Here is a 23,432-nt window from a genome sequence, read left to right as displayed (position 1 = left end):
CTCTCTTTCTCTCTGCCCGTCCACACTCGCTCATGAGTGCTCTCTCAAAACAAAACAAAACAAAACATAAACATACTGCTCTCCTACCTGGGTTCTCCCTGCCGCTTCACCTTATCCCATGTCTGTCATGATTCGTCTGGAAGTAGCTAAGAGAAAGCTCAGACATGGCAGATTTGTGAAGGGCAAGCAAGGCTAGAGGGAATGACCAACTGCAGTTCCTGTTCATAATTACTTGTCTCCCAAATCAGGTGAAGAGCACTAATGTACATCGATGTCACTACAGTGTGTCAGCTGTTTGTGAACACATGAAGACTGCTTGCTGGACAGATGGAGCCTTGTTCAACCCATTGCTAGGTTAACACTTATTCTGTAAGCCAGTCGGTGAGCCCTATTTAGGAAGCCAGGCTTCTATTTCTTTGAGACCAAGACATTGGCCAGTTCAGTGGAAGGAAGATCAGTCAACTAACTGGGAAATGACAGGTTTAAGTAGTTCTTTGTCTTGCCTATATAGATAACAGGATGCTCAATATTATAGTTTAATAATATAGTTTAATATATTTAACATATGTTTTAATCCCCTACGTGGCTCAGTGGATTGAGCTGTTTTCCAAAATTACCCCACATCCGTCTTCTGTTCTCACCAAAATGAACTTGTACAGCAGAGGTGTTTAATTTTTACAGCATTAGCCTAGACTGGACTATTGTTAACCTGGGGTCCATGGACCTCAAAAGGGTCTGTGAAAGGAATTTAAGGTTTCTACAAACCTGAATAGAAAAAAATTACAGCCTTATTTTCACTAGAATCTAACTGAAACTTAAGCACATCCTTCAATTATTTTAACATAGGTAGCAAAGTGCATATTAAGAGGACCCCTGATTCTGTCAAACCATAGAAAGGTTGTTGCAGCTATCTCAGCATTACTTCAGCACACCCAGACCTTGAAATTATGATAGTTATGATAATATATTTAAAATGCTTATATTCAATGAACTCATAAATAAGCATATATATCACATTTTACTATCCAGATGACTACATTTCAGTATAACTGTTTCCTTTGTAATTCTGTGTACTTCATTTCACTCATTAAAAAATTATCCTGAGATAGTTACATAGGCTTTAACCAATGGCATGGGGCCATGGCACCAAAAAAAAGGTTAAGAACTCTTGATAGCCTATAATGTGGCTACTGATAGAGAAACTAAATTTATTTTTCAGGGCAGTCATACAATCCTGGTCAGTGGTCAAGTCCAAGCAAAGAGATCCCAGGCCATGGAAAATCCTAACAAAAAGCCAGAATGGTTAACGAGAAATCTGAATGGACTAATTTAAGTAGAGGTTCTTTTACTTCCTCAATTTGTGTTGTGCAACTTTAGGGCTGGCCTTGATGTCAGGGTGACAGGAACACCCAGACACAATGAACAAACACAGTGCCAGATGATTCTGGAAAGCAAATGACAGCCAAATGGCTATTGTCAGCTTGATGCTTAATTGGGTAGCAATTATTTGGGAACAGAAAACATTATTTGGTAATACCACTGACACAGAGAAAAACTGGCCCGTTTCACACATAAATTCATCTGTCCTTGGATCATCCATTGGTTTCAAAGGGAACTCCATGTTCAGATTACTTCAGTGGTATACTGAACCAAACAAGTATTAGTAAAAAATAAAAATTAAAAAATAACAATAACTGAGGCTACTGTGCCTGCCTTTTCCTGTGTAGGTCATTGAAATTGTTGGGCAACACTGCAATTTGTTTACTTAAGTCTTAGTGGAATCTTATAGAACTCTGGTGTAGATTCTCTATGCAGAACCCTGTATGGATTCCCTAAAAGTATGAGTGTGTCCATAATATAATATGTGATTATGATACACTACACACCACACATTTTAACAAACTAATCCCTGTCAACAAAATCAACTGTCATTAGGTATCAGGCAGGAAATTGAACTGAACATGAACAGAATAAGACCATTAATATTGAAGGGCTGAGACTATAGTAGAGAACATGAACCACCTAAAAAGTACAGCAGGGGCGCCTGGGTGGCTCAGTCGATTAAGCATCCAGCTTCAGCTCAGGTCATGATCTCACGGTTCATGGAGATCCCCACATTGAGCTCTGTGCTGACAACTCAGAGCCTGGAGCTTGCTTCAGATTCTGTGTCCTGCCCCCCCACCCCACTGCCCTTCCCCCTTTGTGCTCTGTCTCTCTTTCTCTCTCTCTCTGTCTCAAAAATAAACATTAAAAAATTAAAAATAAGGTTCAGCAACCTAAATTTCTCCCAGGGTTTCTATATCAGGAACGCTGGTCCACTTCTGCCAAATCTACCAACTTATCAAGAAAAGCTGGCAATGAGGGTTTGATAGGATGCTGCCCAATTTTTAGAATAATTGACCAAGTTGCAATTCTTTTAAAACACTCTTTGTGCCAAGTAACTATGTCTAAAGGCCGAACCTTACTTACTTCTGGGTTGTAAAGTCTGCCTTGCAGAGACTGCTGCTAGAACATTCAACAAACCATTAACCAAACTGGGGCATGGGACTAGTTTTCAGCACTTCCTTTCTAACTCTTCCATCCATGGCTCTTCTGAGTGTACCATGACTCAAAATATTTTCCTCCTTGCAGAGGATGGCTAAAGACATTGACATGAGAAGGAAAGCTCTCTGGTTAAACTAAACTCTTGAAAGTTGTACCTTTCCAGAGTTTTACCTCAAAAAGAAAGAAAAGAAAAGAAAAGAAAAAAGGAAGGAAGGAAGAAATAAAAGATAAGAAAGAAAGAAAAAGAAGGAGGAGGAAGAAGAGGAGGATCACAACTACAACTAAAGCCACCAGGATCACTTATTAGGAGAATGCCCATCAGCATTCGGAAGAAGCTATGATGTGTTGGTTACTCTGGGGGATTTGAGATAGCTGACAAAATTCTGATCATTTTAACATGATTTGGACAAACAGGTAAATGTTTGGGCTAACATCTGAACTTGCAAGCATGTATGGTGATTTATTTTTGATGTAACAAAGAGGTATAGTGGTTAGTTTTTAAAGGCAAAGGCCTAAGAACCCAGAACTAGCCCTAGTCTGGAAATATTGGCTTAGTTCAAATTGATTCTGTTCTGAAGGTGCTTAAATGATCAAGTAATTGCTGTCAGATTTTCTGCCTGTAGTTTGCAGGTAGGCAACTGAGTCAAAGCTTGTATTCATCTTTATATTCCCCAGATTTTTGCTGAAGGGATATCTCATCTCTTTCAGTCTCTCTCTCTTTCTCTCTAACAAGATTTGTTTTTCACTAGAAGGAAAGAGAATGACTTTTTGCCCTCAATAGTTGTTTTTTTTTTTAATTGAAGTATAATTGATGCAAAATGTTACACTGGTTTTAGACGTACAACATAGTGATGTTACGCTCGCAAGTGCAGCTACCATGTGTCACCATACAAGACTACTACAATACCATTGACTATATTCCCTTTGCTGTACCTTTCATCTCTGCAGCTTAACCATTCCATAACTGGGAGCCTGTACCTCCCTCTTCCCTTCACATATTTTGCCCATCTTCCCACCCCCTCCCCTCTGGCAACCATCAGTTTGTTCTTTCAATTTATGGGTCTGTTTCCGCTTTTTAAAACAAGATCTTTGATCTCATTATATGCTCTTGCAAATAGAATAGGGCTGTATTAAAGAAAAAGAGAAAAGAGCCAATGTGAGTAACAGAATTTTTGCCCACTTCTATCTTAACTGTACTCATTCATTTCATTCACTCAGAATTCATTATTATTTAAAAAGCCAGATGCTCTATTATGGTTAATAGATACATACTTTTTTTTTCCTGGAAAGTTGTGAATAACAATTAAAGAAAAATTTGTTTGTGTACTGATTATTAACTAGGTCTTATCTCCAGAGGTCATTCTATTATGATGGTGGCAGCCACTAGTCTGTCTTTCTCACATCATGCATCCAAACTCTGCTTCAATCCCTTACCTCCTCCTTAATCATTTTTCTTTTATTCAGCTGTTTTTCTTGACTCATCTCTGTCCTCACCAGAATGCACACCTACGCACATTCAGAAGTGTTCTCTTTCTGACTAACATGGGAAAACCCCTTGCCTAGGAAATGGTACTTTATCACTGACTCAATTCCATTTTTAACAGCATTTTAAGTTTCTTCCCAATACAGGTATGTCCAAGTGGCTTCTCCATCTGTAGAAGTGATTGGCACATGGGCAGGATAATCTCTCTTTGCCTTTCCAGGTCCACTGTCCCTCTCTTTCTCCCCGTTAGTCTGTGCCCTGAATAGACTGCATAAACCAGGTTTCCTTGCTTCCTGGCCTTAGTTGGGTTTGGTCAACGGAATCCACAAGCAAGGACTCTTAAATGAGAAGAAAACACAGGTTAGTGGTTCTCATTCTCTTATTGAAGACCACAAGTGATACAGGACAGTCTTTGTTACAGCTAAGGGCTTTTGCTGGGTCCCTATGACCGCTTTCCTCCTTTGTCCCTTCATGTCAAATTGTTGTCAAGTCTTCTCTGCTCTTTCAAGCTCCTGGGTGCTTCATCACCCCTGTGGTTTCCTTTAACCACACTGTATCCTCAAAGAGTCAATTCATTAAGCTTCATTTGAGCTTGCCTCTATTACCTTATCTCTATTGGAACCCTCCCTAACCTTCCATTAGGGTCCAGATGACATGATAAGGAAACATTTTCATGCTTGGTGGATGTACACCATAAATAAAGGATGGAGATCTAAGTTTAAGTTCTAATTTCATTTTTTTCTTGCTGTTCAAGCTTTATTTTATCTGTTATAAAGTGAGAATAAAGATATCCACCTCAAGAAATTGGGAGGCAAAGAGGTAAAGTGGTGGTGGTGAGTACTTTGTTTATAAAACTCTTATGTGCATGTTAGTTTGTTTAAGCAGAGTCTTAGTGCTTCCCAGTTCCCTGAATATTATTTATTCCGAAAAATAAGGCTCAGAAAGCTTATTTTTCTTCTATTATGGCCAAAAAAAAATCCATTCTTTTAGTTCCATAGTAAGGCCTATACAAATGATTGTTATATAAAGTAATAGAATCCCTAACTAATGATTGTGTGTACACACATACACCCTAATTCTGTGTGTAAATGAGTTTATACAACCCATAAATAGAAAAAATGCTAAAAATAGTATTAACTATTTCCTTAATACTAGGTAAATTTAGGAATCTATATGTGTATTGTGTATGTGTTTGTGTGTGTTTTCATATGGACCCCTTTCTTGTACGTATTTAAATATATCGTGATTTTTTTTAATTTTTAAAAATTACAAAAAAATCTCTGTGGTAGGTATAATCAGTGTAGGGCTTTGACTGATAGGTGATTTCAAGTTCCCATGATCCGATAAAAAAGCAGCTCCTTGATTTTTCTTAACATAATACTCTCTACCTCCATCCACAGCATTGCAAATGGCAAGATTTCATTCCTTTTTATAGGTGAATAATATTTTATTGAATATAGATACCACATCTTCTTTATCCATTCATCAGTGGATGGACATTTGGGCTCTTTCCATAATTTGGCTATTGTTAATGCCACTATAAACACCTGGTGAATTAACAACACAGGAAACAAGGTTTTGGCGAGGATGCAGAGAAAGAAGAACCCTCTTACACTGTTAGTGGAAATGCAAACTGGTGCAGCCATTGTGGAAGACAGTATGGAGGTTCCTCAAAATGTTAAAAATAGAACTACCCTACTAGACTTAGCAGTTGCATTACTAGGTATTTTCCCAAAGGATACAAAATTACTCATAGGTTTTTTTGACCAGTATCAGCCACATGGCCCAATGGAAGAGCAATGGGGGCTATGAAATATGAAGAAGCTCATAGATATTTGGGTAACAGAAGAACATTTACTATCACTGCTATATCACAACTCCGATGTCATCTTTAAAGTCTCTCAATAAGGCAGGGATATGGAGGGTATATCACATTTTATATTAAAACTAAAAGTTATGCACAACTTCAGCAAATTCGAACGTGGATCTGAGATATGATTTGGGGGGCCACTTTCTCCCTTTCCTGGTACAAAAGTTTCCAGCCATCACTAGTGGGGATACCCATTAAATATCATAACTTCTCAGTAGAGTACCTCTTTGAACATGACAATTTCTATAAGCAGTTTCTTGATGACTGCATTTAGTCTCATCATAGGATAATGCAGAGAATATCAGGATTCATTAACAGGAAAAGAGCTTGACAATATCTTATTGTCCCTCTTCTTATTAAATCAAGACAGAGACACTGGAATGATGTTAGAGAATAATATTTCAATCAAGATTTTCAGAAAGGAGATTACACACTTTCCCATAGTAATTCCCCTTGAAACTGAACAAGCTGAACGTATTTTTCTCAGATCAGCTACAATGTTTTCCTTTGGTTTTGATCTCAGAGTAAGTGAACCACAGTTGATCTCTATCCTTGCCTGGGATATTTTTTCATCTTTGTTTATTTCATTTATTCTAATGTATCATGTTTCTCAGCTACCCTCTCTTTTTTTTTCCTTCTTCCTTGTTCTCTGAATCTTTCCTTCTAGATTTACATCCTTAGACCTGAATCACTTTTGCAGCTCTTTCTTCTTACTGCTCTACCTCTCCCATTTTGCTATTTCATGGTAGACTCTAGATTTTAGACAATACAATGAAAATGAGTAAGGCCTTATTATTCTCTAGTACTAGCACATTAAAGTAATCACACCTGTAGCCATCCCTCACAGATGTTAACAGAGACCTGCAGTATTCACGTAGAAAGTTAATTCTCCACAACTAGATTCCATATTGAATTTACTGCTATTTACTTTTGCATCTGTTTTTGTTTTCCAGTCCATTTGGGACCTGTCAGCTGTGTGACCTTGAGAAAGTGTGTGGAGTATTTCTGGCTGAGAGTAGAAAGAGAGATCTCATGGGAAAGTAAATCCTCACATGAGTGTCAGCTGGATTTTGGATGGTGAAGAAATTCAGATTGTGTGGATAAGTTCTGGATGAACAGATAACATTTTTGGAGGCTCATATGAACTATTTCTGAACTCGCAAGCATACATGGTTCATCTATCATTGGGTATCCATGAGACTAATGCATCCATCTACCCTAATTTCATAGAATATCTTGTTGCACCACATTCAAACAGTTGCAGTTTTAAATGTGGACTTCAAAGTTCCCTCAAACCATATAGTATGATAGGAACAAATACACTGTGGGAAGCTGTTCAGAGGATTGTATCCTATTTCAAAGCTTTCTTTTCAATTGTTGTATTGCGTACGTTAGACTTTGCTGTTTCCCTTTCTCCCTCATCCTTAACTGAGAGGTAAGCTTATTCTGTGGGATTATACAAACCATTAATTGACTTTGAAGCCAGTGCAACTGAGGAAGTACAGAAATTTGGCATAGCCTGGTTCTCAAGGTATTTATTTAGAGTCTGTTCCTCAAGTTTTTGAGATGTATAGATTAGTATAATTCAAAGACAAAGTGGGACTTTAAAGACATGTGACAAGGTACCAGTTTGGCACCTGGTGTCAGAGACGCTCAGGTGGATGTGTGAGAAAACTAAAAAGAGGTCTGAGGGTTAATGTAGATGACATTAAATGAGATTTTACTTTTCTTTTCTCTGTTTCATTATTTAAAAGTGTGTTAGAAGGATACCTGTTTTATTTATGTCATATCATGTTATGAAGCACAAATTATATCAAGGGTTTGTCATTAGTTTTCTTGCAATGAATCTTTTGGGCATTGTGATGGAGCCTATAAAATGTTTCTCAGGAAAGGATTTATATATATGTGTATATATATATATATATATATATATATATATATATATATATGGATTTTATATATATATAAGGATATATATAAGGATTTTAATATATATATAATACATATATATGTATATATTATGTATATATTATATTATATATACACACACACACACACACACACACGCCCACACACTGAAAAACAAAATTTTGAAAGATAGTCATAAAAATTTAAAAACATAAGTTGGTGATAAAGTAATATATTTTTGTATTACCCACATTGTATAATAAGGATCCAGTGGTGCATCTAATTACTATCATAATTTTAAAGTAGTGATGAGTGTAAATGATATTGAAAGACATCTGTCATAACTGTAATGTAATAGAAAAATATCTGTGGTTTCTATTGATGACTAAGTAACAGTTTCTGCCGTTACCATTATGGTCTATTACTTACATTCATAATTGAAGTAAATGTTATATTTCAATTAGAGTTTAGTAAAAATAAAGATTTTTTTCCCCATCCATGTCTCCAGGACTCTTTCCATGGATTCCAAGTTAAGAAATAGTAGTTATTTGACTTCTGGAGATCTTAAAGGCCATGAGGTTTTTTTAATTTTTTTTCCTCGGATGATGAAATAAAGACCCACAGCAAGTATGCAGGGCCACACCTCAATAGAGATAGTTGTCCTCAGTCCATTTCTCCCATACCTCACCACTGCCCGTTATGCACATCCTTCTTCACCTCCACATCTACGGGGATTCTTTCTCTATTTGCCAAATGGGCCTCTCATCTCTTCTGACTGACTGCCCTTGAGCCTCATCCGAGTTCCATTTACACTTTTTCTTTTTTTGATGTTTATTTATTTTTGAGAGACAGAGATAGAGCATGAGTTAGGGAAGGGGCAGAGAGAGAGGAGACAAAGAATCTGAAGCAGGTTCCAGGCTCTGAGCTGTCAGCACAGAGCCCAACTTGGGGCTCCAACTCACAAACCGTGAGACCATGACTTGAGCCCAAGTTGGACGCTTAACTGACTGAGTGCCTCAACACTTTTGCTTTTTTAATTCCATGGATCAATTCCACTGAAAAACTCTTCCTAATGGAGTATAAACCTTATTGGCACATTAAAACTTTTACTGAATGGTATAGAGCAGTGGTGCTCAAACTTTATCATGCATCAGAGCTACCTGTAAGGCTTGTTAAAATACAGGATGCTGAGCCCCACCCCTTGTATGTAGTAATTTCCTACTCCTTTTATAAGAAATCACCATAAATCTAGTGGTTTACAGCAACATAAATGATTATCATTCTGTTTATGAAAGCGAGAAGTCCAAAATGGTCAGCAGGGCTGTATTCCTTCTGGAGGCTTTAGGGGATCATCTGTTTCCTTATCTGTTCCACTTTCTGGAGGCCACTTGCATCCTTTGTATCACCCTGACCTCTGCTTCTTTCATATCTCCTTCTCTCATTCTGATCCTCCTGCCTCCCTCTTATTAGGTCCCCTGTGATTACATTGGGCCAATTCAGATCCCCCAGACTAATCTTCCCATCTCAAGTGCCTTAATTTAATCACATGCATAAAATCCCTTTTGTCATGTAAGGTGACACAATCACAGGTTCATGGGATTAGGGATGTAAACATCTTTGTGAGCCCATTAGCCTACCTACCAGAGAGTGGGATCTAGCAAGTTCAAAGTTGTTTTATCCTGCAATATATCTGGATCTCTGATTGACAGGTTTTGATTTCTGCTTTTCTTTCCCACTTGAGACAATTATTTCCTAATGATAGCCAATAAAAGCACTTGATAGAGAATTATAAAAAGATAGTTAAGCTATCTGAATTCTAGTTCTCTGTGTAAATAATGAGAATATTGAACATAATATTTAAGTTGATGTACATTTTTAAATCCATGATGGATCATGTCTGCTTGATTATTCCCACATTCCAAGAACCTAGAAGATTTTTCTGGCATGCAGGTGGTACACAATAATTGTTTAAGTAGAACTGAAGTGAATAGTTCTTTCCAACTCAAAATTTCTTTGTCCCTGATGATTCGAAAACAGTGAAGTCCTTGGGAGACCTCTGGGGAAGATGGCAAAATAGGAGGACCCTAAGCTCACTGTGTCCCTCAGATATAGCTAGATAACACCCACATCAGTGTGAATAACCCAGAAAATGACCCAACTCCTGCCAGAACAGACTCTGCAGCTATAGAGAAGAAGAAGAGGGTGGAAGGATTGAGAGGTGGTCAGGAGATAAATGGAGCTGTGGGACTGTCCTAGAGAAGGAGGGACACCTCAGGCAAGGAGAGGGAAGAGAAATAGACCTTCATGCCAAGCACCCTCACATGGAAGACAAATCCCCATATAACATTTGGCTTTGAAAACCAGAGGGACTGAATTTCATGAGTTCTTATACACAGTAGGGCTTAACACTTGGAACCTTAAAATCAGCAGGCTCAACTCTGGGAGAGCCAGGAGGGTGAGAGGAAACTGAGTCCCACTCTCAGAAACAAGAAACAGCCCCTCTGAGACACAGCATAGAAGTAGCACTTTGAAAAATGCCTGGGGTATACGAGAGGGATATTTGCTTACGAGTCTCAGAGCATGTTACAGAGAGAGGCACAGATTGTGGGGAGACTTCTCCAGGAACAAAGGAGTTGGAAATCATCATTTCCCTTCCCTGCCCTCCCGACCTAGACACATGGATACCTGTGGGAACCAGTGCAGTGCCAACAGTCTCCACCTAGCTTGCTAACAGTGCACCCTGCCCCTGTGTTCTCCTGTAGACATATCTCCTCCAGCGAGGCTTCAGTTCCAAGTCTCCTCCCACAGCAGACCAGTGCAAACAATAGCTAACACCACACATCCTGTCCCTGAGTGCTTCTGTGGATCTACCCCTCCAACATGGCTGACCTCAGTTTTGTGTTACTGTAGGTCTCCTTCTGCAGTGGACCAGTGTGGACTGTGCTAACACCATACACTCTGCCCCTGTGCACTTCTGTGGATCCACTCCCTCCAATATTCCCTGGGCCAGAGCACATCCAAAGTGGTGTCACAAGCCTGGCAGTGTACAAGCAATCCCAAGACAGGCCAAAACCACTCCAAAGTGACTCCTGCCTCAGGGAGAGGAGAAGACCAGTTTGCATACCAGTTTGCAGCCCAGCAGTGGGCTGGAGCAGACATTTGGTCTCATTGCAGGCCCTGCCCACCAACAAAAGCTTTGTAGTGGACAACACAGGGAAAGTGACCTACAGGTTGGTGCTACTGTATCTCTGGCAAACACATGGTCTTGACCCAAGACCAAGGTGGTCCCAAACTGGCCCACTAACAACACAGGGACCAAACTCTGACTACAACAGGCAAAAAGAACCATTGCAGAAGACTGGATTGAAGGCAAACCCAGCTTAGCCACAAAAGCAGGACACATGCAACATACATAGGAAACACCCTGATGCATTAGGTTCTTATGAACAGGGGACATTGCACTGCAGGGCATTATAGGACCTCTTCTTCATAAGACCACTACTTTCAAGAGCAGGAAACACAGCCATCTTTCCTAATACATAGAAACAGAAACAGACAAAATAAAAGACAGAGGAATATATCCCAAATGGAAAAAAAAAAACCAAAAACAGGAAAAACCACAAGACAGCTAAACAAAATAGAGATAAATAATATGCTTGATAATTTAAATTAATGGTCATAAAGATACTGGGCTTGAGAAAAGAGTGGAGGGCCTCAATGAGACCCTTAACAAAGAGAGAACATAAAAAAGAACCAATCAGAGATGAAGAACTCAATAACTGAAACTAAAAATACACCAGAGGAAACAGTAGACTAGTGGAAGCAAATGAATGGATCAGTGGCCTGGAGGACAAAGTAATGGAAAGTAATCAAGCTGAACAAGATTGAGGAAAAAAATGAGAATAAAAAGAAAAAATAGACACAGGGAACTTGGTGACACTATCAAGTGTAATATTTGCATTATAGGAATCCCAGAAAAATAAAACGGGGGCATAAAATTTACTTGAAATAATAGTTGAAAACTTCCCTAATCTGTAGAAGGAAACAGAAATCCAGATGCAGGAGGCACAAAGCGCCCCCAACAGAATCAACCCAAGGAGGTTCACACTAAAACATATAGTAATTAAAATGGAAAAAAGCAATGATAAAGTGTAATTTAAAAGTAGCAAGAGAGAACCCCCACAATGCTATTAACTGATTTTGCAGCAGAAACTTTGCAGGCGAGAAGGGAGTGGCATGATATATTCAAAGTACTGAAAGAAAAAAAAAACCTGCAGCCAAGAATACTCTAGCACCGCTATCATTCAGAATAGAAGGAGAGGTAAAGAGTGTCCCAGACAAACAAAAATTAAAGGAATTCATGACCACTAAACCATCCCTATAACAAGTATCAAGGGGGTTCTGAGTAGAAAAGAAAGACCACAAGCAGGAATAAGAAAAGTAGGAAGCACAACAGCAGTAAAATTAAGTATATCTATAAAAATCAGTTAAGGGATTTACAAAATAAAAGGATGTAAAGTATTACACCTTATACCTAAAATGTGGAGGGGAGAGGAATAAAGAATGGGTTCAAATTTAAGTGACTATCAACTTAATATAGGCTGCTATATACGTAAGTTGTTACATATAAGCCTAATGGCAATCACAAATCAAAAACCAGTAATAGATATGCATAAAATAAAGAGAAAGGAATCCAAGTACATCACTAAAGAAAGTCAACAAATCATGAGAGAAGAGATGAAGAGAAGAGAGGAATATAGAAGAACTGCAAAAACAACCACAAAAAAGTAACAAAATGGCAATAAGTACATACCTATCAATAATTACTTTGAATGTGAATGGACTAAATGTTCTAATCAAAAGACATAGGGTGTCAGAGTGTACAAAAAGACCCATCTATATGCTGCCTACAAGAGAATCATTTTAGACCTAAAGACACATGAAGATTGAAAGTGAAGGGATGGAAAAGAATGTATCATACAAATGGAAGTGAGAAGAAAGCCAAGGTAGCAATACTTATATCAGAAAAAATAGACTTTAAGACAGACTGTAACAAGAGACAAAGGAGGACACTATGTTTCATAAAGGGAATAATCCAACAAGAAGGTATAACAATTATACATATTTATGCACCTAACATGATAGCACCCAAATACATAAAGCAGGTAAAGGAACATAAAGGAGGTAAGTGATAGCAATACAACAGAAGTAGGGGATTTTAACAGTCCACTTACATCAAAGGATAGATGATCCAAACAGAAAGCAAAGAAACAGTGGCTTTGAATGACACATTGGACCAGATGGATCTAACAGATATATTTAGATCATAAAACAGCACAATACACATTCTTTTCAAGTGCATATGGAACATTCTCCAGAATAGACCACATATTAGGCCACAAAACAAGTCTCAACAAATTCAAAAAGATTGAAATCATACCATGCATCTTTCCTGACCACAAGGCATGAAACTAGAAATCAACCACAAGAAAAAGTCTGGAAAGAACACAAATATGTGGAGGTTATGTAATATGCTACTAAATAATTAATGGGTCAATCAATACATCAAAGAGGAAATTAAAAAATACATGAATAAAAATGAAAATTAAAATATAATGGTTCAAATTTTTGGAATGGAGCAAAACTTTTCGGAGAGAAAGTTTACAGCAATACAGGCCTACCTACAGAGGCAAAAAAAAAAAATCTCCAATAAACCACCTAACCTTATACGTAAAGGAGCTAGAAAAACAAGGACAAACAAAACCCAATATTAGTAGAAGGAAGGAAATAATAAAAAGTAGAGCAGAAATACAAAACTAAAACAAACAAAAAACAATACATCAATGAAACCAGGAACTGTTTCTTTGAAAACATTAACAAAATTGATAAACCTTTAGCCAAATTCATCAAAAGAAAGAAAGAGACAGAGAAGACTCAAATAAATCAGAAATGAAAGAGGATAAATAACAATCGACATCACAGAAACACAACAGATGTAAGAAAATATTATGAAAAAATTATGCCAACAAATTGGACAACCTAGAATAAATGGATAAATTCCTAGAAACATATAACTCCTCAAAAATGAATCAGGAAGTTGGGGCGCCTGGGTGGCGCAGTCGGTTAAGCGTCCGACTTCAGCCAGGTCACGATCTCGCGGTCCGTGAGTTCGAGCCCCGTGTCGGGCTCTGGGGCTGATGGCTCAGAGCCTGGAGCCTGTTTCCGATTCTGTGTCTCCCTCTCTCTCTGCCCCTCCCCCGTTCATGCTCTGTCTCTCTCTGTCCCAAAAATAAATAAACGTTGAAAAAAAAAATTAAAAAAAAAAAAAAATGAATCAGGAAGGAATAGAAAGTTTGGACACAGTGATTTCCAACAATGAAATGGAATCAATAAAAAAAAAGTTCCCAACAAATAAAAGTCCAAGACCAGACAGCTTCACAGGCAAATTCTACCTAACATTTAAAGAAGAGTTAATACCTATTCTTCTCAAATTATTCCAAAAAGTAGAAGAGGGAGGAAAACTTCCAAATTCATTCTATGATACCAGCCTTACCTTGATATCAAAATAAGATACAGACACTACAAAATAAGAGAACTACAGGCCAACATCTCTGATGAATATAGATGCAAAAGCCCTCAATAAAATAATAGCAAACTGAACCCAACAATACACTAAAAAAATCATTCACCACTTTTAAGTGGGATTTATTCCAGGGATACAAGAGTAGTTCAGTGTTCACAAATCAATCAATGTGATACATCACATCAATAAAAGAAAGGATAAAAGCCCTATGATCATTTCAATAGATGTAGAAAAGGCATCTGACAAAGTACAACATCCAGTCATGATAAAAACCCTCAACAAAGTAGGTTTAGTGAAGATACCTAACATAAAAAGGCCATATATGAAAAACCACAGCTATCATCATACTCAGTGGTTAAAAACTGAAAGCTTTGCCCCTAAGATCAGGAACAAGACAAGGATGTCCAGTCTCACCACTCTTGTTCAACATAGTACTGAAAATTGTAACTATAGCAATCAGATAAGAATAAGAAATATAAGGCATCCATATCAGTAAGGAAGAAGTAAAACTTTCACTGTTTGCAGATGACATTATACTATATATAGAAAACTTAAAAGACTCCACAAAAAAATTACTAGAACTGATAAATGTATTCAGTAAGGTTTTAGGATACAAAAATCAATACACAGAAATCCACTGCATATCTATACAATAATAAAGCAGCAGAAAGAGAAATTAGGAAAACAATCTCCTTTATTATTATACCAAAAATAATAAAATATTTAGGAACAAACTTCATCAAGGAGGTGAAAGACATGCACTCTGAAAACTATAAACCAGTGATGAAAGAAATTGAAGATGATGCAAACAAATGGGAAGATATTCCATGCTCATGGATTGGAAGAACAAATATTGTTAAAATGTCCATACCACCCATATCAATCTACAGAATTAATGCAATCCCTATCAAAATACCAACAGTATTTTTCACAGAACTAGAACAAATAGTCCTAACATTTGAATGGAACCACAAGGGGTGCCTGGGTGGCGCAGTCGGTTAAGCGTCCGACTTCAGCCAGGTCACAATCTCGCGGTCCGTGAGTTCGAGCCCCGCGTCAGGCTCTGGGCTGATGGCTCAGAGCCTGGAGCCTGTTTCCAATTCTGTGTCTCCCTCTCTCTCTGCCCCTCCCCCGTTCATGCTCTGTCTCTCTCTGTCCCCAAAATAAATAAACGTTGAAAAAAAAAATTTGAATGGAACCACAAAACACCCAAATAGCCAAAGTATTCTTGAAAAGGAAGAACAAAACTGGTGGTATCACAATCCCAGATTTTATGATATACTACAAAGCTGGAGGACTCAAAACAGTATGGTACTGGCAGAAAAACAGACACATAGATCAACAGAACAAAACAAAGAGCCCACAAATAAACCCAAGATTATGTGGTTGATTAATCTTTAAGAAAGGAGGCAAGAATATCAATCAGAAAAATAGTCTCTTTAACAAATGGTGTTGGGAAAACTGGACAACTACATGCAAAGAATGAAACCTGACCACTTTCTAGCACAAAAATAAGAATACGTGGCTCAATCAGTTAAGTGTGCAACTCTTGATTCTGGCTCAGGTCATGCTCTCACAGTTCTGTGAGTTTGAGCCCCCACATCAGGCTCAGTGCTGACAGCACAGAGCCTGCTTGGGATTCTCTCTCTCCATCTCTCTCTGCCCCTTCCCTGCTCCAAAGAAAAATAAATAAATAAAATAAATCAACTTAAAAAAAAAGAAGAGAACACACGCTGTGTTCTCTACCAAAGGACATTTGGTAGAGACTGTGACATCAGCGGTAGCAACATTTTCCAGATATGTCTTCTGAGGCAAGGGAAACAAAAGCAAATATAAACTATTTGGACTATAACAAAATAAAAACGTTCTTCACAGCAAAGGAAATAATCAACAAAACTAAAAGATAACTTACTGAATGGGAAAAGATATTTGGAAATGACCTATCTAATGAAGGGTTAGTATGCAAAATATGTAAAGAACTTATACAACTCAACACCAAAAAATAATCTAATTAAAACAATTAAAAACTGCATAGAGGAGGGGCACCTGGATGGTTCAGTCAGTTGATTGTCCAAATCTCGATTTCGGCTCAGGTCACTATCCTAGGGTTGTGGGATCAAGTCCCACATTGAGCTCTGCACTGAGCATGGAACCTGCTTAAAATTCTCTCTCTTTCTCTCTCTCTCTCTTCCTCCCTCCCTCCCTCCCTCTTTTTCTCCCCCCTCCCACTCTCTCAAGTAAAAAAAAAAAGCGTGCAGAGGACATAGACATTTCTCCAAAGAAGACATACAAATGGCCAAAAAACACATGAAAAGATGCTCAACATCATTGACAATCAGGGAATACAAATCAAAACTACAATGAGATACCACTTCCTACCTGTTAGAATGGCTAAAATAAAAAAAAAACACACAAGAAACAAAAAGTGTTCGTGAGGATATGGAGAAAAAGGAACCCTCATGCACTATTGGTGGGAATGCAACCTTGTGGAGCCATAGTGGAAAACAATATGCACGTTCCTCAAAATATTAAAAGTAAAACTGCCATATGATCCAGTAATTCCATACTGGGTATTGATCCCAAGAATACAAAAAACACTAATTTGAAAAGATATATGCACCCCGATGTTTATTGTAGCATTTGAATAGCCAAATTATGGAAGTAGCCCCAAGTGTTCATTGATAGATGAATGGATAAAGAAGATGTGGTATGTATGTGTGTGTATACACATACATGTGTATATATATCTATATTCACATACATGTGTAAATATATGTATACACACATACATATAAGATATATATATATATATATGTATATATATATATATAATGGAATATTACTCAGCCATAAAAAAGAATGAAATCTTGCCATTTACAACAACATAGATGGATCTAGTCAGTATAATACTAAGTGAAAAATGTCAGAAAAAGGCAAATACCATATGATTTCACTCATATGTGTAATTCAAGGGGGAAAAAAAACGAAAAAAAAAAAAGGCAAACCAAATCATCAGATTGTTAGCTATACAGAACAAACTGGTGGGGGAGGAGGAGTCAAGATGGCGGAACAGCATGGAAGTTTTTTGTGTCTCATGTCCATGAAAAACAGCCAGATCAACACTAAACCATCCTACACACCTAGAAAACTGATTGGAGGATTAGCACAACAATCTGCACAATCTGAACCACAGAATTCAGCAGGTACATGGTGCGGAGAGGTGAACTTGGGGAGAGAGAAGCCGGCAGCAGGCAGGGAGCCGCTTTTGCAGGAGGAGAGAGGACAGAAACTGGGGGTAAGGGGGAGGGAGAATACGGGAAAAGCACCCTTCCCCCAAAGCAGCTGGAGAGAAAGTGGAAAATTGGAAACAGCCACAGGGACTAAATTGAAAAGGGAGAAAGGAGAGGGTTTAAATTCCATTAAGACTGTAATCAAGGGGAGCACAAAGTCTGCAACTCCGCAGCTCGATACTTGGCAGTGCTCTGGTGGGAAGCGTGAATCCCCAGGAACAGAGTGGGGTCCAGGAGGTTCTTAGGCCACATGGGGAAAAGCAGCTCCACTGCTGGAAGGATATTTGGTGGAGACTGTTGAAGCCACCTGGTCCCAGCAGACCCCAGAAAATGGCCACATTCACTGGTGCTGGAACAAAGTCGTTAAGGGTGAAGCCTGGTGCCAGATGTGAGCTGTGATTTTCCATAATCCCTGAAAAGCTGCTGCTACACTATCTCGCGAACTTTTTCTGGGGCGGGCTGGCACCTGGCCGCAGTCTCGGTGCACTGGCGGCAGCAGGGTCCAGCAAGCGTTCCTGGGTACAGCCAACATTTGGCCATTGCTTGGTGAGACCCTCTTGCAGAGGGGTGGAATGGGTCAAAGCCGCAATCCTTCAGAAGAAAGGGGCCAGGGAAAACAACCACATCTGAGACAAAACTTGGGAGGGAGGTACTGCCTGGGGCTTGGTCATGGACAGTGAAGAAGCGGGGAGTTAAAGAAAGCTGAAGACAGAGAGGACAGGTGTGCGATTGCTGATCAGGGAGAACAGAGTTCTGATACTAGAGACTGGGTAGCTGTGTGATGCAATTTTCGCCATTTTCACCACTCCTGTGCATGCACATACGCACCTACGAGCGCCACAACAATCCACCCCAGTAGGCTAGCAGCGCCATCTAGTGAAGAACGGAGCCATTACACTGAGCCCTGCCCAACTGGGCCAACCTCGCTCTTTAAGAACAGAACACCGCCTACTTAGTTTATGGGCTATAAAGCGCTATATCGTCTGACTTCTAGGGGAAAATGAAGTAATTTCAGTCCGATTTCAATCTGTTAGCAGGTCCATCTATTCAATTTTCTTTTTTTTTCTCTTTTACACTACTCTTCTTTTTCTTGAATACAGAAAGAGAAAAAATTCATTTTTATTTTCAATTTTTATTAAAAATATTTTTCTTTAATTTTTTTCTATATTTTTTACTTTTGTGTAAATTTTTTCAAATTCTATCTTACTTCCATCATTCTATTTTAGTCTACTTCAGTGTATTCACCTTTTCAATTTTTCAAACAATTTCCTTTTTTCTTTTTTTGTTTCTTTTCTTTTTCTTGACTGCAGAAAGAGAAAAACTTCATTTTTACTTTCAATTTATATAAAACTATTTTTCTTTATATTTTCTACTATATTTTTTGCTCTTATGTAAATTTTTTCAAATTCGATTTTACTTTCATCATTTTATTTTAGTCTACTACAGTGTATTCACTTTTTCAAATTTTCAAACAATTTCCTTATTTTCTCTTTTTTTCTTTTTCTTGAATACAGAAAGAGAAAAAAATCATTTTTATATTTAATTTTTATTAAAATATTTTTAATTTTTTTCTACTATATTGTTTACTTTTGTGTAAGCTTTTTCAAATTCTATTTTACTCCCATCATCTCATTTAATCTACTTCAGTGTATTCATTTTTTCAAATCCTCAAATGTTTTCCTTTTTTTTTCCTTTTTTTTCCTCTATCCACTTTCAAACCCAGACCAAAACACACTTAGGATCAAGCATCACTTACTAGATTTTGTGTGTGTGTCTGTTTGTGTTTAATTTTTAATTTTAATATTTTTTTCATTTTAATATTTTTAATTTTACTTTTTCTACCTCATTAATTCCTTTTCTGACTTCAAAATGACAAAACGAAGGAATTCACCCCAAAAGAAAGAGCATGAAGAAACAACAGCTAGGGATTTAACCAACACAAATACAAGCAAGATATCTGAACCAGAATTTAGAATCACGATAATAAAAATACTAGCTGGAGTCGAAAATAGATTAGAATCCCTTTCTACAGAGATAAAAGAAGTAAAAAATAGAATGAAATTAAAAATTCTATAACTGAGCCACAATCACGGATGGATGCAGCAGTGGCAAGGATGGATGAGGGAGAACAGAGAATCAGCAATACAGGGGACAAACTTATACAGAATAATGAAACAGAAAAAAAAGAGAGAGATTAAGGCAAAAGAGCATGGTTTAAGAATTAGAGAAATCAGTGACTCATAAAAAAGGAACAACATCAGAATTATAGGGGTCCCAGAAGAGGAAGAGAGAGAAATAGGGGTAGAAGGGTTATGTGAGCAAATCATAACAGAAAACTTTCCTAATCTGGGGAAAGACACAGACATCAAAATCCAGGAAGCACAGAGGACCCCCATTAGATTCAACAAAAACTGACCAACAAGGCATATCATAGTCAAATTCACAAAGTACTCAAGTAAGGAGAGAATCATGAAAGCAGCAAGGGATAAAGTCCCTAACCTACAAGGCAAGACAGATCAGGATTGCAGCAGACCTATCCACAGAAACTTGGCACCCAGCAAGGAGTGGCAGGATATATTCTATGTGCTGAATCAGAAAAATATGCAGCCAAGAATTCTTTATTCAGCAAGGCTGTCATTCAAAATAGAAGGAGAAATAAAAGCTTCCCAGGCAAACAAAAATTAAAGGAATTTGTGACCACTAAACCAGCCCTGCAAGAAATTTTAAGGGGAACTCTCTGAGGGGAGAAAAGATGAAAAAAAATATATATATATGTGTATATATATATATATATATATATACACACACACACACTATCCATCTCGTGAACTTTTTCTGGGGTGGGCTGGCACCTGGCCGCAGTCTTGGGGCACCGGCAGCAGCAGGGTCCCGCAAGCATTCCTAGGTGCAGCCAACATTTGGCCATTGCTCGGTGAGACCCTCTTGTAGAGGGGAAGAACAGGTCAAAGCTACAGTCCTTTATATATATATATATATATATATATATATATATATATATATATATATCAAAAGGAACAAAGATTAGAAAGGACCAGAGAATACCACCAGAAACTCCAACTCTACGAGCATCATAATGACAATAAATTCCTATCTTTCAGTTTTCACTCTAAACGTCAGTGGACTCAATGCTCCAATCAAAAGACATAGGGTAACAGAATGGATAAGAAAACAAGACCCATCTATATGCTGTTTACAACAGACCCACTTTAGACCTAAAGAAACCTTCAGGTTGAAAATAAGGGGATGGAGAACCATCTATCATGCTAATGGTCAACAAAAGAAAGCCGGAGTAGCCATACTTATATCAGACAACCTAGACTTTAAAATAAAGACTGTATCAAGAGATGCAGAAGGGCATTATATCATAATCAAGGGGTCTATCCACCAAGAAGACCTAACAATTGTAAACAATGATGTACCAAATGTGAGAGCACCCAAATACATAAATCAATTAATCACAAACATAAAGAAACTCATTGACAGTAATACCATAATAGTAGGAGACTTCAACACCCCACTCACAGCAATGGACAGATCATCTAATCAAAAAATCAACAAGGAAACAATGGCTTTGACACACTGGACCAGATGGATTTAACAGATATATTCAGAACATTTCATCCTAAAGCAGCAGAATATACATTCTTCTCCAGTGCACATGGAATGTTCTCCAGAATAGACCATATACTGGGACACAAATCAGCCCTAAGATCGAGATCATACCGTGCATATTTTCAGGCCACAATGCTATGAAACTTGAAATCAACCACAAGAAAAAATTTGGAAAGGTAACAAATACTTGGGAGACTGAAGAACATCCTACTAAAGAATGAATAGGCTAACCAAGAAGTTAAAGAGGAAATTAAAAAGTATATGGAAGTCAATGAAAATGATAACACCACAAACCAAGACCTCTGGAAGGCAGCAAAGGCGGTCATAAGAGGAAAGTATATAGCAATCCAGGCCTTCCTAAAGAAGGAAGAAAGATCTCAGATACACAACCTAACCTTATGCCTTAAGGAGCTGGAAAAAGAATAGCAAATAAAACCTCAAATCAGCAGAAGGCAGGAAATAATAAATATTAGAGAAGAAATTAATGCTACCAAAACCAAAAAAACAATAGAACAGATTAATGAAACCAGAAGCTGGTTCTTTGAAAGAATTAACAAAATTGATAAACCACTAGCCAGTTTGATCAAAAAGAAAAAGGAAAGGACCCAAATAAATAAAATCAAGAATGAAAGAGAGATCACAACCAACACAGCAGAAATAAAAACAATAATAAGAGAATATTATGAGCAATTATATGTCAATAAAATGTGCAATCTGGAAGAAATGGACAAATTCCTAGAAACATATACACTACCAAAACTGAAGCAGGAAGAAATAGAAAATTTGAACAGACCCATAGCCAGTAAGGCAATTGAATTAGTAATCAAAAATCTGCCAAAAAAACAAGAGTCCAGGGCCAGATAGCTTTCCAGGGGGAATTCTACCAAACATTTAAGGAAGAGTTAACATCTATCCTCTTGAAGGTGTTCCAAAAAATAGAAATGGAAGGAAAACTTCCAAACTCTTTCTATGAAGCCAGCATTACCCTGATTCTAAAACCAGACAGAGACCCCACTAAACAGGAGAACTATAGACCAATTTCCCTGATGAATATGGATGCAAAAATCCTCAACAAGATATTAGCCAACTGGATCCAACAATACATTAAAAAAATTATTCACCGCAACCAAGTGGGATTTATACCTGGGATGCAGGGTTGGTTCAATATCTGCAAAACAATTAATGTGATTCATCACATTAATAAAAGAAAGGACAAGAACCACATGATTCTCTCAATAGATGCAGAGAAAGCATTTGACAAAATACAGCATCCTTTCTTGATAAAAACCCTCAAGAAAGTAGGGATAGAAGGAGCATACGTTGAGATCATAAAAGCCATATATGAATGACCCAATGCTAATATCATCCTCAATGGGGAAAGACTGAGAGGTTTCCCCCTAAGGTCAGGAACAAGACAGTGATGTCCACTCTCACCACTGTCATTCAACATAGTATTGGAAGTCTTAGCCTCTGCAATCAGACAACACAAAGAAATAAAAGGCATCCAAATCGGCCAGGAGGAGGTCAAATTTTCACTCTTTGCAGATGACATGATAGTCTATATGGAAAACCCAAAGGATTCCACCAAAAAACTGCTAGAATTTATTCATAAATTAAGCAAATTTGCAGGATATAAAGTCAACGCACAGAAATTGGTTGCATTCCTATACACTAACAGTGAAGCGACAAAGAAATCAAGGAATCGATCCCATTTATAGCTGCACAAAAATCCATAAAATACCTCGGAATAAATCTAACCAAAGAGGTGAAAAATCTATACACTGAAAACTATAGAAAGCTTATGAAAGAAATTGAAGAAGACACACGAAAAAATGGAAAAAGATTCCATGTTCCTGGATAGGAAGAACAAATATTGTTAAAATGTCGATACTACTTAAAGCAATCTACATATTCAATGCAGTCCCTATCAAAATAACACCAGCATTCTTCACAGAGCTAGAACAAAGAATCCTAAAATTTGTATGGAACCAGAAAGACCCCGATCTTGAAAAAGATCTTGAAAGCGATCTTGAAAACGAAAACCAAAGTAGGACGTAATCACAATCCCAGACTTCAAGCTGTACTACAAAGCTGTAATCATCAAGACAGTATGGTACTGGC

Source organism: Leopardus geoffroyi, chromosome A3 (genome assembly GCF_018350155.1).
Source record: "Leopardus geoffroyi isolate Oge1 chromosome A3, O.geoffroyi_Oge1_pat1.0, whole genome shotgun sequence".
Classification (NCBI taxonomy): Eukaryota; Metazoa; Chordata; class Mammalia; order Carnivora; family Felidae; genus Leopardus; species Leopardus geoffroyi.
The sequence above is the reverse complement of the archived record's forward strand: the minus strand, read 5'-3'. Positions refer to the sequence as shown.